This window comes from Triticum dicoccoides, chromosome 4B (assembly GCF_002162155.2).
Source record: "Triticum dicoccoides isolate Atlit2015 ecotype Zavitan chromosome 4B, WEW_v2.0, whole genome shotgun sequence".
NCBI classification, from domain to species: Eukaryota; Viridiplantae; Streptophyta; class Magnoliopsida; order Poales; family Poaceae; genus Triticum; species Triticum dicoccoides.
In genome coordinates this window covers 194,157,007-194,164,287 of record NC_041387.1, presented here as the reverse complement: position 1 = coordinate 194,164,287, position 7,281 = coordinate 194,157,007, and the positions used below count along the sequence as shown (strand labels likewise).

At 47.1% G+C, this 7,281-nt stretch overlaps 1 long non-coding RNA gene across 1 annotated transcript; it reads left to right on the top strand.

Moving 5' to 3' along the window:
- The first annotated feature begins 20 nt into the window (after positions 1-20).
- On the top strand, positions 21-1,509 carry LOC119295747. Its single transcript, XR_005144207.1, has 3 exons — positions 21-141; positions 220-323; positions 986-1,509. It is a non-coding gene; the product is annotated as an uncharacterized LOC119295747 (long non-coding RNA).
- The last annotated feature ends 5,772 nt before the right edge of the window (positions 1,510-7,281 follow it).

Genomic DNA, 7,281 nt, shown 5'->3' with positions numbered 1-7,281 from the left:
CCCTCCCTCGTCCCTGCAGGAGCGCGAACCGGAGGAGCCGCACAGAACCCGAGCCGGCCCTCCCATCGGCGCCGCCGCCCCTCCCCGTCCGCTAGGGTTGAGGTCGCCCAGCCATCTCCGCTGCGCCACCTCCGCCAGCAGGTACCTCTCTCTCTCTCTCTCTCTCTCTCTCTCTCTCTCTCTCTCTCTCTCCGACCGGCCTATTTCTCTGTTGTCCAGGGTGGGCTCCTCCAGCGGCAAGGTGCTCCGGCAGTCCGGCATGAAGGTGCTCCGGTGTGCCCCTGTTGATCTCCTCCTCGTGCAAAAATGACATCAGCAACCAGGTATTGGTTCCCCTCCCTCCCACAATTGCATCTTCAGGAACAAATGCATGTTCTGTTACATATTTGGTTCAGTTTGCATCTGTCCATTAATTTGTAATTTTTTTTGAATCAATTGTGATGGACACAGCAGCAAGTGTATGAGATATGATCATGGATTTGGTTGGAAATAAGACTGGCGTAAATAAAAAACTGCATTTTGGAAAATGGGGACCCCCTGGTTTGGTTCTGTAACCTGGAGTTGGTACTTGACCCCCTGGTTGGAAATAAGGCCGCCCCATTTTTGCTCTGTTCTCAAATTATGTAGGGTTGTGTTATCAGGAGGGAACTTGACCCCCTGATTTGGTTCTGTAACCTTGAGTTGGTACTTGTTGACACTACTTTTGTTTCCGTTTTCGCTTGAAAAATAAATAAATGCATTTTGTCTACCCAGGTGTTCATGAGCTGCAAGAATACCAAACTAATGAAATAGCACGCTGGCTAAATAAAATACCAAACTAATAAATGCTTATCGTACAAATTTATGAAATGTAATGTTTCTCTTTTGGTTCTGTCTGAAATATGCAACAATGATTCAGGAGCTAGCAGCACTATCTACTTCGCAATGAACGAATGTTCTGCAGTTTTTATCCTATGGATTGATTTATTTTTACAAACATACGAAGGTCGTAGTAGTATGGCAAAGTAGGCGAGGCATTCTGAATCTACAGGATGTGTGACAGTTAAAACTTTAGTGGTAAGCAAATGATAAAGTTGCCCAGGTCATGTGCAAAGCGAGTCACCCGAGGCCTGAACATACATATAGAGGATTTGTTTGTTTCAAGTGGGGAAGGATATGATATCAAAGTGAACAAGAAAGCAGTGTTGAAGACGGACAGTAGTATACATACCTGCACCCTGTTGGCCTCTTTGGCGTTTCTGAGCATGTCGATGTTTTCCTCCCTAATGAAATGGCTTTGATCCCTAATCTCCACACCCTATTGCAGTGAACAGAGCGCGCACACACAGTCACACACACAAGATAATTCAGATGAAGTATGCCAAATTCTTCTCGGATGGACAACTTTGCTTGATTATGAAATCCTGCTATAAAAACTGTATTCACTGCTGCTGCTGTACTACTTGTGATGATGTTGCTGCTGTACTACTTGTGATGCTGTTGCTACTGCAGAGTTGATCATTATATTCACTGAATTTTGTCAACTTGTGATGTTGCTACTGTAGATCTTCTGAACTTGTGATCTTCTAAAATGACCCCTTTCTCTTGAAATGTTGATTAATTTCCGTTCCGGTTGAGAATGGGGCACTCCTAGGTCAAGAAAATTAGCAAAGGTCATGCCCAATTTTCTTGACCTAGAAGGTGCCCGATTCTCAACCGAAACAAAAATTAATCAACATTTATAGTTTGACCTAGAAGATGCCCAATTTTTTAACTCTAGTAGTGTTCTCCTGTTAAATGCAGTCTAGTTACTCCTGTTGTTGAAATTCACGATGTAAGCTCATAGTTTAAATGTTTGTTTAATAAGTAGATGCCAAAAGCAGAAACAGTTGTCCCTAAAAAGGATAAGTAGAAGAATACCTATAGGAGTAGATGGAAGATCATGGAGACATAACATAGATGTTCAGATTGTTTTTTTAGGAATACCAAGTTTAGATAGATAGATTCTGGTGCAAGCATCTATATAAATGCAAGAAAATAACAATCACAAGTGTACCTTCTTGATTTTGCAAGTGGACAACTGAAGGTCTCCATGGTCAAGTTTAGTAGGCTTTTTTCCTAGACTGCATTTAAGAAATAACTGTAGTAGCCTTTTTTCCTATTTAGAGCGAACATGGACAACAACAATGAGGCCGGCGGTTCGGGCAAGCAATTCTGGGAGCTGTCCCAGGAGATGGAGGAAGAACCTCACCGCTATGAGGACGCCGCGGAAGACACCGATCCCGACTACACAACCCCTAGTGGCGTCGGGGATGACACCACTGATGGTGCCGCCGAGGATGCTACCACTGATGATGGCAGCGCACGCACAGATGGCAGCCAACCGAAGAGGCAACGGAAGGACCGGCGCCCGAACGTGCTCGGCACCGTTAGGGACGAATTTACTGAAGTGTCCTCCAGTGGGCATCCAACAGCGCCCAAAGAATTAGTCAGTGGGTATGCGGGACAACTCGGGTGCATTCTCCGGAGCACCGTCTCGATCAACACCGAGAACCTAAGGCATCATGACCGAGGGAATTTGCGCAACCTCCTCTTCATGAAGCTGCACAAACGATACAAGTTCCCCGGTGACTTCGCAAACACACGCCTCTCAAGTAATAAAGTGAACAGTGCCGCCCTCACGAAGATGAGCATGGCCGTGGCTACTTGGAGAGCCGCGGTGAAGAGAAGGATTCTAAGAGGTGATAGTTATGAGAAGATCAAGGAGACAAATCCTTCTATTAGCGAAGCTGACTACCGGGAGTTCAAGATCAAGTGCGAGAGCAACGCATCCGCAGAATCAAGTCAGTGGGGGAAAGATATGCGGAACTTGAACTTAGGGGTCCACAAACTCGGTCCCAGCGGTTACAGAGTGGCAGAACCTATATGGGACAAGGAGGACGCAGAGCATGCCGAGCAAGGCCTACCGCCCTCTTCGATAAATACCGTGAGAAGCAGACCAGGAACTATCTCAGGGCCCGGTACAAGGTGGACCCGGTAACAAAGGAGCTTACCACGGATCTGAAGACCAAGGCGCTTGAGCTTGTTCTGGTAAGGAATACACCCCCGTGTAATTAGCTCCATATGGTTGCATTCTAATTAATGAAGTCAAATTTCTAAATGGTTCACATTCCTTCCGCAGGACACTGAAAGCAGTAGCGTGGGGTCATCTTAGATCTCTCCTTGGGACACCACTTTAAATAGGGTGTTGAACATAATGAAACACAAGAATAAGTTCAGGAAGCCATCGTCAGCTAGTCGTGTGGTCGGCAAAGACTTGTCCACAAAATGGTCGGAATAATATAACGTTGGGCAAAAGGAGAGAAAGACTAGCTCGGAAAGCCAGGAGCGCGAGGTTCAAGAACTCAAGGCACAAGTGGCACAGATTCCGGAGATAGTCCAAGAGCAAGTGCGAGACCAACTGGGGGCGACGATCACCGCCATTATGCCTACCTTGGTTGAGGGGCTGCAGGCGTGGATTGCGGGCGCCCAACAGGGGCCGCCCCCGATTCCCAGCTTTAAGGGCAGCAACTCGCACAACGCGCTGACGCCATTGGTGTCTCCGGCGGAGGCGGCATTGGTGTCTCCGGCACCGGCGCCGGCATTGAAGCTTAATGCACCCGGGTGTGGGAAGAATGCGTCGGCCGGCACCTCGGCAGCAAGCGGCCCCTCCGTCACTTGCACGCCCGCCGTTGGCGGTGCCTCAACATTAGCCGAGCTCGACGCCATCACGGTAACTAAGCCTCGGCCGATGACTTCATCTCCTTCCCTTTGACTGGGAATCCCTAACACCCTATATGTTTTCGCAGGGCACCGCCGACGTTCCATGCACTCTCCTGCACTTCGTGGACGGCGAGTTGATCGATGTCGCCAAGGCCCGAATCGTTCAACCGGGCAATCGCATGTTCCACGGTAATCTGATGCCACCCACCGTGTATAGGGTTCAACTGGTTCGGGTGCTGCGGTGCTGCGACGACTTGTTACCTCCGTTTCGACCCCCTGGGGCCGACGAAGATGATGTGATGACCCTCAGCGCCTACTTAAGCTGGCCCCTGCTTTGGCGGAAGAGCCAGATTCGTTTGGGGGCGGGGGACACTACCCCACAGACAACACCGCCAGTCGTGCCGGCGCCAAGCCATGCCAAGACCGCCGCAATGCTACCATCGTCAGCTGATCCGGACATGCATATGGCACAGGATCCGAACAACGATGACGATACATTTTCCAACATCGATAAGTACTTCAATGGACATGGGTACGATGACGAATTCTTGGGGCCTCCTTCTCAAGAACCCAACCCTGCAAAAGACGATCGCGATCTAGCTGGTACCACGGAGAAACCCAATTGCAACAGGCGTTGTCTGGCGTTCAGTTCTCAGGAGACGCCTCTAGTTGCCGCCTTCACCGAGCCTCAGATAGCTGACGTGCGAAATACTATCAGCCCCAACACACTCAAGAAGGCGGTCTCTGAGCAGAACTCAGTCCCATTATAGCAGAAGAAGCAGAAGGGATGGAAAAGAAAAAGTAACAAGGGTGCGAGCCAGCCAGCACCGAGTAGGATCCATGCTCAAGACAGGCCACCTTCACCTAAGGATATCTCGAGGAGGGTGCATGTGGCGGGTAGGCCGATGCTACCGACTAATCTGCTCAATGCTGCAACCGGTGCTATGCGGAGTCTGCATGACAGTGTTCTTTCTATGGAGAAGCGGCGTCTCTCCGAGAATGATGTGGCATACCCGGTTTTCGTGGCGAAGGTGCCAGAGGGCAAGGGCTTTGTCAATAGCACCATCGGGGGTATGATCGTCCTGCGGTTTGATGACATCTTCGCTATGTTTAACCTTCATCCGCTGCACTACACCTTCATTCGGCTATTTTTGCTCAGTATGGAGATGCGGATCATTAGAGACAAGACCCCGGACATCGTGATAGTCGACCCCTTCTACATGCGTGCCAAGATCTTAGGCAGCGCTGGGGACCGGCAAGTCGCGAGTTCATACCTCAAAGGCGTCATTCTGGCGAACCCAGATAAGTATAACTTCCTCGTGCCTTACTTTCCCGAGTAAGTCATCCCCTCACCGCCCCGTAACATATGATTTCTTAGATTTTGATCGTTTTTTCTAACATTCCGTGTTTTGTGCAGTGACACACATTGCACACTCATCCTCTTAAGCTTGAAATATTCCATGGCCACGTATTTCGACTCGGACCGTCAGTCAAAGAAAGACTACACAAATATCAAGAAAGTTCTTGATGATGCTCTCCCCGGCTATGCCAAATCTGGAGGCACCTTCAGGAGGCCAATTTGTAGGTACGGCAAGCACGTGTTCACCCACGTAACGATGTTCCCCTGCGTCAAGCAGCCGCCTGGCGGTCAGAAGGATGCCCACTACGCCCTCCATCACATGCGGGTGATCGTACGGGACCATAATCACCTTCTGCTACCAACTAATCTCAAAGATTGGGCCGCACGCTTGTCAGCAATCCAGGACGCGAACATCAGACAAGAATTCTTTCACATCTAGTCGGAGTTTGCAGAAATCATCTATCAAGATGTCCTTCATACCTCGGGGCAGTTCTACCTCAAATATCAACCATCTAACAGTGAAATAGATACAATGCTACAAATGCAGGCTGACAACGACCGCACATTCATGACCATCACGATAGACGGCGGCTTCATCCATGCTCCGGCCCCTGAGTCGAGTTGGAAGTATTGATGTTATCTAGTTCTGAAATATCAATTAGCTCATGTTGTAATTAAACTTTAATGAACTTGTATGTCTCTTTAGTTTGGACAGTCGTTCAACTTATATGTAATCGATGCTATTTATTAGTAGGACCATGAATCGTGCTATTAATGTGTTGCTTTTCTCTTCCGATCCTTTTGTTCCATACTTATATATTGCTTATATATTATCTGTGAATTGCTACTAATGTTTTGTTTGTCTAGTGCATAGATACGCCGTCGTATGTCGTGTACAAGGGTAAGGTTCCCGGAGTCTACGACGACTGGGAGGAGTGTCGGAGACAGGTTCACCGTTTCAGCGGTAACAGTTACAAAGGGTACACCACTAGGGCAGAGGTGGAAGCTAGATACGCATGCTATCTAGCGGGAGAGAGGAGGGAGCATTGGAGGAACCGGATGCAGACCAGTTTCATCACGATGATGCTCATCGTGACCGCAGCTCTCTTCTATGTGATGGTAGTTTAGATATCGACTTGTAATGTGAAGACAAACTCGCTACTTGCAGTCTCGAGACTTGTAATGTTCTAACTTTGTTCGGTATTTTGAATTCGGAGACAAATATGATGAATTGTATTCGGAGACTAATCTTCTATTGTATTCGATAAATCTGTTGTTTATATGTTGTGATGTTTATATTTTGTGATGTAATGTATTTTGTAACATGTGCAAATATCAGAAAAGCAAAAAAATAATTCCTAATATTCATAGTAGTGGTGCGCCATATTGCACTTTAGTGGCGCACAGAAATAAACAGAACAGTGGCGCATTATCTAAAAGTGTGCCATTAGTAACCCAGAGCACAAGGTAAATATGGCCCCCTAGCAGGCATAGTAATGGCGCACTATTGGACATAGTAATGGCGCACTAGGTGGTGCGCCACTATTATCTGGGATACTAGTGGCGCATCAGAGGTGCACCATTACTATTTGTTACTAGTGGCATGTTAATAGTTGCGCACCTGTAGTGCGCCGTTAATAGCAAAAACAGGTGCGCCACTAACAACCTTTTTTCTAGTAGTGGTTTTTGAGAGATTTTGTTTTCTTTGTGTTGTTTGCTTATTTTAATGAATCTATGGGTAGTATGGGTGGTATGAACAATGGAGAAGTTAGAATACAATAGATATTAACACCAATATAAAATTGGAATTAGTTTACAACAATACCTAAAAGTGGTTATTTGCTTTGTTTCACTAACAGATCTCACGAGTTTTCTGTTGAGTTTTGTGTTATGAAGTTTTCAAATTTTGAGTAAAGTTTTGATGGACTACAGAATAAAGAGTGGAAAGAGCCTAAGCTTGGGGATGCCCAAGGCACCGCAAGGTAATATTCAAGGGCAACCAAGCATCTAAGCTTGGGTATGCCCCGGATGGCATCCCCTCTTTTGTCTTCAATCCATCGGTAAATTTACTTGAGGCTATATTTTTATTCACCACATGATATGAGTTTTGTTTGAAGCGTCTTGTATTACGTGAGCCTTTGCTTTTTAGTTTGCCACAATCATACTTATTGTAGACACCT